The sequence below is a fragment of the Triticum dicoccoides genome, chromosome 6A, assembly GCF_002162155.2.
Source record: "Triticum dicoccoides isolate Atlit2015 ecotype Zavitan chromosome 6A, WEW_v2.0, whole genome shotgun sequence".
NCBI lineage: Eukaryota > Viridiplantae > Streptophyta > Magnoliopsida > Poales > Poaceae > Triticum > Triticum dicoccoides.
In genome coordinates, this window is record NC_041390.1 from 33,298,554 (window position 1) to 33,311,068 (window position 12,515).

The 12,515-nt window shown below is 41.4% G+C and overlaps 1 pseudogene; it reads left to right on the forward strand.

The window, feature by feature from the left end:
* Window positions 1-1,446: 1,446 nt before the first annotated feature.
* On the forward strand, window positions 1,447-12,103 carry LOC119315569 (annotated as a pseudogene).
* The last annotated feature ends 412 nt before the right edge of the window (window positions 12,104-12,515 follow it).

Consider the following 12,515-nt stretch of genomic DNA (forward strand, 5'->3'; position numbering starts at 1 on the left):
GTTACCGGCAAGTCTCTTTACTCATTTCGTAACACATCATCCCGTGATAAACTCCTTGATCACATTGTGCACATTATGATGATGTCCTACCGAGTGGGCCCAGAGATACCTCTCCGTTTACACGGAGTGACAAATCCTAGTCTCGATTCGTGCCAACCCAACAGACACATTCGGAGATACCTGTAGTGTACCTTTATAGCCACCCAGTTACGTTGTGACGTTTGTCACACCCAAAGCACTCCTACGGTATCCGGGAGTTGCACAATCTCATGGTCTAAGGAAATGATACTTGACATTAGAAAAGCTTTAGCATACGAACTACATGATCTTGTGCTAGGCTTAGGATTGGGTCTTTGTCCATCACATCATTCTCCTAATGATGTGATCCCGTTATCGATGACATCCAATGTCCATGGTCAGGAAACCGTAACCATCTATTGATCAACGAGCTAGTCAACTAGAGGCTTACTAGGGACATGGTGTTGTCTATGTATCCACACATGTATCCGAGTTTCCTATCAATACAATTCTAGCATGGATAATAAACGAGTATCATAAACAAGGAAATATAATAATAACTAATTTATTATTGCCTCTAGGGCATATTTCCAACAACCATCTATCCCAACGTTCACCTATTAGCGATCGTCTAAACTGAATGTTAAGAGGAACATACCCCAACACCGCAGAAACAAAACATCTTTCTGTTGCACAATGTTATATAGGGAAGGGTACTGCGCAGCTAGTGGGGTATCAGCTAACCAGGTATCTTCCCAAAACATGGTACCTATCCATTTCCTACAATAAATTTGCTCCTGTTGAAGAAAGCATTCTTTGTCCTCATAAGCCCCTTCCAAAAAGGAGAGTCAAATGATTGTGCCATAACTTGCGCTAGTGTTTTAGAATGCAAGTATTTATTACGCAAGAGCTGTATCCATACCCCTTCCATCTCAACCGGTAGTCTATATAGCCATTTGCTAAGCAGACACTTATTTTTTACTTCGAGATTTTCAATGCCCAAGCTCCCTTGGTCCTTCGGCCTACATCCATTTGGCTTTGTTCTCGTCAATTTGCGGAGCTTAGTACAAGTGTGAGGGGGGCGTGGCCCTCAGCCCTAGGCAAAACAATGAAGAAAATTACTATGCATGGCCTAGATAAGGAAAAAAACTGTTTTTTGCCCTCCTAATTGTTCATGTTTTTGCTTTGGCCCCCGAGATTCCTATGTGGCTTCGCCACTGTCCACAGACCTCAAACCCAACTCATATGTGAAAAGGAAATGGGTGTCTAACCGCCCACCTCTTCAAACTTGGCCCACCCCGAACCACTTTTCTCACTCCTTTTGCTTTCTCCTCTCTTTTCATCCCATCCATCATATGCATTTTTAGGACAGTTTTGGGGACAAAGTGATAAACATTGTTTGCATGGACAAATGACGTTTCCGCGAGCATGCCCGCGGACACTGTTAAAACGCTCCCATTGCAATATTGGGTCAAATTAGGAGGCATCTGCGGCACAAGATCTGAAGCAGAGCCTCTTCTTTTACTTTGGCGCCACTCGAACGCCTTGTCGGCAGCCATTATTTCACTTCATCCCGTAATTGCTTTTTGGGAGGGAGAGCCTTGACCCTCTCTTTATATCACCCCTCCTCCTGCACATTGCTCTCCACACACGCTACGGCTAGCTGCTGATTGCTTTGCTATCTCTTTCTCCTGCGCACATCCCACATCAACCCGCTACGCCTTGGGTCACCTCAACACCCTCGAGGCAGGGGGGTTCACGGCGGTACATGCATCTTTCTTCCAGCTAATCTTCGTCTCCAACCATCGATCTTGAATCAGTAATGTTACTCTTTTATAGTAGTGACCAATAATAAATATATGTATTTGCAAACTGTGTTTCAGCCCGAGGATGGACACCGCCATAGGCGCGGCCAAGTGGGTGCTGGGCAAGGCACTGGCCCCGGTCACAGATGGCTTGCTAGAGTCCTGGGCGGCTAGTGCTGATCTAGATCGCAACATTGACGCCCTCAAGATGGAGCTACTGTATGCACATGGGATGCTCGAGAACGTGCAGGGCAGGGGCATCCATGGCCTCGCGCTCAAGGAGCTCCTGCGCAAGCTGCAGCAGCTCGCGTACGGGGCTGATGATGTGCTGGATGAGCTGGAGTACTTCCGCATCCAGGACTCACTTAAAGGAACCTACCATGCCGCCGGTGTGAACGATGTGGGTTGCATCCAAGGCATCCGCACCAATATTGAACACACGGCGAGGCATGCCATCAGCAAACTCGAGTGCCTCCCGTGCTTGGGTGCTGCTAGCCGTGGTGGTGACCAAGAAATTGATCCAGGTGATCACCAAGATTATGACCTCTTAGGCATACGCTTGCGTGGCAGGCGGGGCATCGGCTCCTCGCCATTGACACCCACCAACAAGGCAGGTGTTAATAAAGTTGATGGTGGATGCATGCCCAGGGTCATCTCAAGTGCTTGCAACGCTGCCCACACTTTCGGTAAACACTTTCCATGCTATTCTTCCATATCTGTCCATGGTGATGGTGCTCAAGCTATCATGTCTGAGTGTGCAAGCGAGAGAGATATAGAAACAAAAGAATTGATGTTTGATAGGGTGCAAATGTCTCGAACAATGATTGACATGGTAGGGCAGCTGAAGGAAGTATGTGCTAAGGTCTCCATAATTCTTAATCTAGATTTGTTGGGATCCAGCCACAACCGTACCCAAGAAATTGCTATAAAAAGATCAAAAACCACATCAGAGATTATAGAATATGAGTTATATGGGAGGGATGACCAAAAAAGAAAATTAAAAATGGCATTATTAGTCATGAGTACTGTCCCAAACAACTTAACGTGCTTCCAATTTTCGGACCAGGGGGTATTGGAAAAACAACTTTTACGCAACACATATGCCAAGAAGTGAATAGCTCTTTCCAGGCTTCAATTTGGATTTGTGTCTCTCTCGATTTCAATGCAGATAGGTTGGCACAAGAGATAGTCAACAAAATCGATAGAGTTGATGATGAAAAGCAGAATGCTAGTGTTGAAGAACTTATCAAACAAAGATTAAAAGCTAAGAGATTTTTACTCGTCTTGGATGATGTGTGGGCATATCAAGAGGATGAGTGGGAAAAACTAATGGCACCTTTCAGAAAGGTAGAGTCCAAGGGTAATTTGATTGTAGTCACAACTCGAATACCAAAGGTAGCTGAAATGGTTAGGACAACCAATCATAAAATAGAACTGGAAAGACTGGGTGATGCAGATACCATGCGTTTCTTTGAAGCATGTGTATTTGGTAACGAGCTACAACCATGGGAAAAACATTATGAATTATCTGAGACTGGTCGTGAAGTAGTGCGCCATTTGAAAGGTTCCCCTCTTGCAACTAAAACTGTAGGCAGATTACTAAGAAATCAACTTACTTTGGACCATTGGGAAAGAATACTAGAAAGCAAAGAATGGGAACTAGAAACCAGTGAGAGTGACATCATGCCAGCCCTCAAACTTAGCTTTGATTTTCTCCCTTTCCATCTAAAACAGTTGTTTGTATATTGTGCTTTGTTTCCTGAAGATTACGAATTTGATAGCAAGGAGTTAGTTCAACTGTGGATAGGACTAGGTATTTTGCATCCATGTGATCAGAATAAAAGGATTGAAGATGTTGGACTAGGCCATTTGCATGAGTTGGTCAATTACGGGTTTTTCAAGAAAGACAAAAGAAAAGATGGTCGTTATTGTTATGTTATTCATGATCTACTGCATGAATTGGCCACCAAGGTTTTGTCATATGAATGTGTTAGCATATCTAGTTCTAATGTCAGGTCCATACACATCTCCCCATCTGTACGTCATTTATCCATAATTGTAGACGATAAAGATGTTAATGATAGAATCACTTTCGACGACTATAAAAAGGATTTGAGTGCATTAGGTAAACGACTGAAAGTTGAAAACCTACGTACTCTGATGTTGTTTGGACAATACCATGGAAGCTTCGCCAAGACCTTTTGTGATCTGTTTAGGAAAGCTAAAGCCCTTCGCACAATTATTCTATCTGGAGCATCATACTCTATGGAAGACATTCTGCCTAACTTTTCAGAAACCATCCATCTTCGTTACCTTAGGATTGAGCCATCACATAACATATGCAACATCAATTTGCCTGATATGTTGTTCAGATTTTATCATCTAGAGGTAATAAATCTAGAACAATGGAACGGTCCCATTTCAATAAGGCATATGACCAACCTTGTAAAGCTGCGTCATTTTCTTGTGCCAGAAAATAAGCCTCGAGTTCATTCAAACATATCAGAGGTGGGAAAACTTAAATTGCTTTTAGAATTAAGAAGGTTTGAAGTTGGAAAAGAAAATGTTGGTCTCGAACTAAGTCAACTAGCACAATTAACAGAGCTTGGAGGGTCACTTGGCATTTACAATCTTGAAAAGGTGCAAGAGAAAGGTGGGGTAAATGAAATAAGGCCAATACATAGAAACCACTTGCGAGAACTAACATTAGAGTGGGGTATGAAACGATCTAACAGGGATCCCACAAGAGAAGGAAATGTTCTTGAAAATCTTGTACCGCACAGTGACCTTCGAGATCTGTGCATCAGAGGGCACAGAGGCACTAACTGCCCAACATGGCTAGGTGAGAACCTCTTTGTCAAAAATTTGGAATCTCTTCACTTGGCTGATGTGTCTTGGAAAACTTTTCCACCATTAGGGGAGTTATGGTTGGTTGATGAACCCCGTGTTGAGTGCAAGTGTTGCATCTCAAGCCCAAGCTTTCAAAAAAATTGTCTTGAAAAAAATGCTTCCAAAATTTGAAAAAGCTAGTGTTTGTTAAGATACCAAAACTGACCAAGTGGGCTGGAAATCAAAATTGTGGGTTCTTCTTCCACCTGGAAGTGCTCATTATTGAAGATTGCCCTGAACTTAAGGAGTTGCCATTTTCATGTTCTACTTGCTCTCAACCAATGCAAGAAGGGGAGAAGTTACTTGGTTCCCTAGACTACGGGAGCTCAAGATTGTAAGATGCCCAAACCTGAGGACAATGCCTCCTATCCCTTGGACACGTACTCTATGCTCCATTAAGATAGCAGAAGCAGGCTCGGATTTTCAGGAGCTCGCTTACTCAAGTAGTCATTTTAGAAAACCGGGATATCGTTTGATCATTCATGCAGAGGATGGCACAGATATCTTGATTTGGAATGAGTTGGCTTTCTGTAATTTCAGTGATGTAAAAGAGTTGATTATAAGAGATTGCCCTCCTTTGCCCATGGATATCATCCAAATGCATGCTATCATCTCTGGAGTACATCAGTGTAGTCGGTCATTCGAGTATTGTACTGTGGCCATTCGGAGGTGAGAGCCATGTCACGCACCAGGTTCCAGTTGAAGAAGTGTCCATTACTAATAGTGGTGCTAGCGGGAAAGAAGTGACTCAACTGCTCTCTCATTTCCCGAAGCTCACCAGCCTGCGTATATGTGATAGCGAGAATATAACAGAAGTTGGCGTGTCGGAGAAGCGGAGTGGAGCACAGCAGCAACAGACAAAAGAAGAGGAGGAAATAGTGGCTGCTCTTGCCTACCCAACTAGAGAAGTTGATCCTCCGAGGTTGCCGCCAGCTGAGAATAGTCCCCAATTCAGGAGGTCTCCAGCGTCTACACTCCCTCCGCGAATTGAGTGCATATAATTGCCCCAATTTGCTTTCATCCTCTTCGGGCTCCTCGTCTGGTTTCCCTGGAACAGCTCACACTATCCAAGCTGGAAGAACTCACAAACCTAAGTTTCAGCAGTTCCTCAAGACTGCATACCCTATCAATAGATGACTCCTCCGGAGTTTTGTCAGAGTCCATCTGCAGCCTGCTCTCCACCTCCCTCACCAGATTGTGCTTTTTCGGTAGCAAAGAAGTGGAGCCCATCCCAGGAGATGCCCTCCTGCTTCTCACCTCCCTCCAAGAGCTCGCATATTGTTTCTGCAACAAATTGCAGTTCCTCCCTGCAGGTCTACATACACTTGCCAGCATCAAGTACTTATGTATCAGTGAATGCCCATCGCTCCAGCTGCTGCCCAAGGACGGCCTCCCGAGTTCTCTGCAGAAATTAGAGATCTCCGGATGTTCCATGAAAGCATTGCCCAAGGACGGCCTCCCGAGTTCTCTGCGGCAATTAGAGATCTACGATTGTTCTGAGCTCGAATTGCTTCCCACTTTTTCGGATGGCCTCCCAACGTCTCTGCAAAAATTAGAGATCCCGAATTGTCCTGCCATCAAATCAGTGCCCAAAGACGTCCTCCCGAGTTCTCTGCAGGAAATAGTGATCAAGGGCTGCCCCGGCATCAAATCGCTTCCCGAGGACAGGCTCCAAAAATCCCTGCGAGTACTTGATGTCCGTGCTGACAATAGCGAGGAGCTTAAAAGGCAGTGCCGCAGGTTAATAGGGGAAATTCCAATAATCATAATCTCACGAATCCGTCCAAGGTAACAAACATGTCCTTATCCTCTTCTCATTCTCACTTCCTACTCACAAGTTCCCTTTGCTTTTGCTAACCTCGTTAGCTTCGAAATTATTCAGATTTTTTTTCCGTTTGGTTTTTAAGAATTATTGTCGTTTCATCTGAACTGAAAAACCCACTTGTTTTAATCTTATGTGCAGGTTTCCCTTTTTCTCTTCTTGATTGGTGGTACATCATCAGCCTCGTAGAAGTCTCTCTGTTTGCAAAGTGTAGTTCGTTCTCAGGCTCTCATCAGTTTTTGCCAGTGCAAGCACCAAGACTTCAGTCTGTATCATCATTCATCCATCATGTGCGTAATCATCCCATAACTCCAATATACGGACTTTGACTGTTCACATCTTGTCCCTAACTAACGTTTGCTTTCTCCTGGCCCCACACATCATACAGTTTTCTGTTTCCATCTACTATACAGGATTTTATCCACTTTGCGGTGGAGCAAATTTCAGGGGCAATTACAGTATAACCATTTATACTGTAATCATCCCATACTCCAACAATAAATCCATGCCCTGCTTAGAAATTTATTTTATGGTATATGAATCCACTACTTTAACTGTTCACACTGTCAAACCATTTATTTTCTTTGCTTTACCTCATTATTACTGAATAACAGCTTTTTCTGTTTCCATCTACTCAATCTGCAGGATTTTATCTTCTTTGCAGTGCAGCAAGTTTCAGAGACAATTCCAGTAAAGTCAAATCTGACAAAACCAAGGTAAACAAAACACTTATTTGCTCTCTAGTACTCGTTCCTAGTACCTACACACGAATTCCCTTTGTTTTTTCTAACCGCATAAACATCAAAGCCATTCACCTTTATGTTTGGTTTATGGTAATATCTCAATAAACCGCTTCTTTTAATACTCTGTGCAGGGCTTGCTTTTTGCCTTTTCGATTTATGCATCCTCTAGCCTGGTTGAAAAACTCAGACACTCGGTCCTCGGACACTCAGTTGCAAGTACGAGCATGAATAGCATCTTACATTCTGTGCATGATCTGGTTAGTACATGCCTCATCAACCCATAATCCAATAGTTCAATTTACTGTCTAGGAATATAATCTACAGTATGTTAGTCCACCTTTTTCTAGACACTTCCCCTTCATGTCAACAAATACTAATACTTCCTTGTTTATCTCTGTCCGCAATTACCCTTGTGAAAACATATTTTCAGTTTTTTTTTGCCTCATTACTAAGTAACGAGTTTTCTGAATATAACCCACTTGTTTTGATACTCTGTGCAGGGCTCTACCTTGGATTTGCATAGTTTTGTGCCATTCAAGGACTCGCTCGATCCATCCATGCAGAGTTCTCACATGAGGGTCTTGTGGCATCCCCTGCCTGTACATAAATCTGGTAAGTATATACAGTTAATCTTCAGACCTTGTTTTTACTGCATAATCTGAACAATGCTCTGTTTCCATTTATTGTGCAGGATTCCATCCTGGAACTATACATTTTTGCACACTTGTAGTATTCACTCCAAACTTGTAGGATTCCTACCAGTGTTATAGATTTGGTAAGTGTTTACATGTAAAATGAAACTTTAAGACTGCTCTAGATATAGTATAGATACCTCGATGATTTCAGAAAACAAAAATAATCGTTCCCTAGTTGTGCTAAGTAAACTTTTTAAGATTAAATGTTGTACCAATCTTGAAGTTGTTGCATGCTTTAATATTGTCTTTAATTAAACAATAGGAACATTTATATTTCTCGGAAGCAAATAATTTCTATAAGCAAGCTAGGGGAAAGCCTGTGAATTCTCTTAGAAGATCTACATATGTCTGACTTTCTTCTGAACCAGATGTAGGAGCTCTACAAGTTTCATTACAAGGAAATGGATCATAATTACTACAGCAACATGAAGTTTCACAAATTCATCATGTGACCTTTTGAAGTTGTGCTGAATCTCATAAAAAATTCTGAAGTTTTGTTAATATAGGAAGTTCTGGGAACTACCAGCAGTAAGTACCTACTTCTGCACACACACACAAAAAAAAACCCATTGCTGTTCATGGAATACTTGTGCAATTTTTTATAGCCAACACTAAGTTAGGATGTCACTTGTCCAGATGATTTACACGCTGCAAAGCTGCTTACGTGCAAACTAACCTCACTTACTAAAGGGTGATGCTTTGTAAGTGCGTTACTCTGGTTGATCTGTTCCATAATTCACTTACAAATGTACAATCAGAAGTTAATGTTACAATGTTGCTCTGGTCTTTTTAGATCAACCCGGGTAAACGGCGTGGTCCTGTCGGTCCAGGCATACCTGGTAAGCAAGTTGTCATGACATAATTAAGTTCAGTCCAGCTGAAGAAATGCTGGAGATCTCAATCTGTATCTTCCATTCTGTCCATAATCTGGTTAGTACATGCATAATCATACTGTACTTCAATAGTTTTATGCATTGTTCAGAAATTTCAATCTACAGTATGTTCATCGACACCCTGATGTTACCTTGCTTGTATATATCCCCAGTTAATAACCTTGCTTTTTTATGATCACACACAAAAAGAAAAACACTTTTTAAGTTTTATTTTGCCTCATTGCTGCTAACAGTTCTCTGTTTCCATTCACTGTGCAGGACTCTCTATCTTGGAGTTGTACATTTTTCTACCCTTGTAACACTCAGTCCATCCATGCATGATGCATAGTTCTCACATGACGGTCTTGTGTGATGTTCTTCATGCACATACATCTGGTAAATATATACATTTGATCTTTATGGTTAAACTCTTACGCACTTTGTTCGGATATTCAGATATTCAGTAAGAAATCCAATTAGCCTCATGACATATCAGATATTCAGACATAGGCACTAAAATGACACTACTAGAAAAAGGGCTGCTAGTGGCGCATCTGTTTTCGCTACTAATGGCGCACTACAGGTGCGCCACTAGCACCACGCCATTAGATTTTTTTACTAATGGCGCACCACCGGTGCGCCATTAGTATCTGGTATACTAAGCACCGCACAGGAGTGCGCCATTAGTAGCAAGTTTTTTCAAATTTTTTTTTTATTTTTTTTTTTAATCTCGGGTCACTATGGCTTAATCTCGGGTCAATATGCTTAATCTTAGGTCAAATCACACTCTGTGGTCAAACTTCCCGAAAGGTCACCCATCCTCACACTACTCCAGCCCGAGCACGCTTAACTTCGTAGTAATGGCGCACTATCTCACTTCATAGGCACTTGTTGATATATTTATCATATCAATCCTATTAAACTTTGCTGATGTCTAGGACTTAGTTCATGAGTATGATGAAATTTTGAAAAAATATTTCAAATTTCCCAGTCATATTACGTATCATATTTTGAAAAATAATTCAATTTTTTTTCGAAACCAATTTTTTTTTTCTGTTACTAGTGGCGCACCTAGCATACGGTGCGCCACTAGTAAGTTTGAAATTTTTTGAATTTTTTTGATTTTTTTTGCCTCCGGATTTTAAAAGCCCCGTAACTTTTTTTCTGTTAGGTTTTTGGGGATTTTGAAAATGTTTAACGGGGTTCCCCCTGTTTAATTTGGATGTAACTTTTTGAGTAGATGATTTTTCATATAGAAAACTTTTTAATCCGAGTTCGTATGCAAAAGTTATGCCCATTTTACAAATTCCAGAAAGATTTTGCAAATAAAGTCGAAATTCATATTTGTAAATTTTCTCAACAACTAGACCACATATCACATGGGAAACTTATTTTCTTTTATTTTTTTGATATTTCCATCAATTTCTTTTATTTTTTTTAAACTGAAAAGGCGGTCCAGGGGGTGCATTCGGTGGAAATTTTGGGCCAAGTTAGTAATGGCGCACCGTGGGAGTGGTACGCCATTACTAGTTAAACAAAGTCATTAATTCAAGATTTCTTCTCAACACCACTTATCTTCTCACAAGTTGACAAATAAGCTAATGGCATTTCAGTCTTTCTTTGTTTGTTCCTGGAAGAAATTTATGGTGTACTCAATATTTAATATTCTGTGCAGGTGTTCTTATCTTCGCTTTGCTATGCATCAAAATACTTCACTTAAAGCTTCGTGGTCATCCATGAGGACATGGTGGTGTGCTTGCTAGTTCTGGACTAAATGTGCTCTCGCAGATGGTTTTCGAGTTCACTATGCTTCCACAACCTTTTCATAAGTTTACATTTTCAGGTTTGCATTTCATTGTGACAAGATGTTCTCCAAGCCGATCATCCTTTTATCTTATGTTGCTAGCCTCATCGGTACTTGGCATTGCATTTCCTACATTGGGATCTAGCATACTCCGCCGGTACATCCGAACCCCTTGTGGAGTTTCTCACTAAAAAGAGTGAGATGTGAGAGGTAAGAAACCAAGGTTGATAATCAACCATGAGAGAAAAAAAGGTCAACAAGTAAAATTACCCCCAAAGAATAGAAGAAAAAAAAGAGAGAAACTCCCGTTAAGCCACTTCAGTTTTTCAATGAGTCCACCATATCTACCTATCATAGCAACTCCTCATTTGCTATTCCAAGTAGTGGATTCTTTTGCCATGCACATTCATATTTTGCTTTGCACATCTTTTAAGGAGGAATATTAGCCATATCATTATTAGCCCTTGTTGAAACTTGCCAAGCATTTTTGCTTTTATTTTCATTTATTAGAGCTTTTGTTGGCACCTTTCAAGCTTTTGTAGGGCAGAGAAAAGGAAAGAAAAAAGAAAAAAGAAAAAGAAAAAGAAAAAAGGAAAAAAAAAGAAAGAATATGGCCTGGCTAAATTAATCGGAGATGCTATTTATACTGCTCTGTGTTAATCGGAGATGCTATTTTAACGTATTTGGTGCAAAATTAACAGTTTCCCTAATGAATAGGCATATGGCCTGGCTAAATTACTGACTAGGTGTTTGTGCAAATGCAGGTCCACGATGCTGATCACTTGACCATTTCCCCCTGCCACACGAGCTGTGAGGAGGGCAAGATGTCGAGGGCGATGGTGCCGCTGACGATGAAAACCTACTCTCTGAGAATCTCCTCCACCTCCTCCAGCAGCCGTCCTCACTCCCCCGTGCCTCCCTCATCTGCAAACGCCAGCATCGCATCGTATCCAACATCCACTTTTTATGCCGCTTTCACTCACACCACCGCTACAGCGCTCCCCTCCTCAGTTGCTTCATCAGCGACCTGCGAGGCTTCTCCTACGCACATACCATGGAGGCCCCAGCTCGTGTCCCCGCCTGGCGTGGTCATGGGTCCTGGATCCACGAGATCACTTGGTTGGTTCCGGTGGACAACCAAAAGGTTATCGGGAATTGCCGAGGAGATTCACTTAATGAACCGCTTTCAGCCGAACCATTGAAGTTTTACACTGTCGTGTGACAACGCACCCTGAATCGCTTGCTAGTAGCCTAAGTTGTGATTTCGTGGAGTGCCTGAAGCTTGAAGTTTTCCTTGTGTTTATGTAATTATTTTGATCTGGAAAACAAATTTCTTGCGGTGCCTGGTTTAGTTTAGTTTATGTCACAAGTTCTGCTTCTGTAGCAAAGATTGACAAGTTCTTTCTATAATAATTGAACCAAATTCTATGTGTTGTTTGCAGTCTAATTTCTTCAGTTTGGTCATAAGAGACTTTATACTGAACACATGAGCGAAGTTATAAGACTAGATTTTATCAGTAAAACTGCTTTCATCAGGAATTATGATTTTTTATTTTTAGTAACATAGTATGACTGAAGCTTTCATCACGAAGATATAAGCTCAGTGTTGTTTTGATATCATGCAGTGTAAAAGAGGTGGAATATATTTTGTACCAAAGGAGGTATTAATTAATAAGATCCTACGGGATGGATTTAACTAAAGTCAATTTGTTTGTGATTACCTAGATCATGCATTTCTAAAAAATATGCCTATGAGCTAGAAACCAGATGTTTCTGCTTTTCTACTCCATGATAATAAATAATATTCCAAATGATTTGGTGAGGTAGATGGTTCAGCTTTCGCCTCTGTGGGAGGCATTTGAACCAT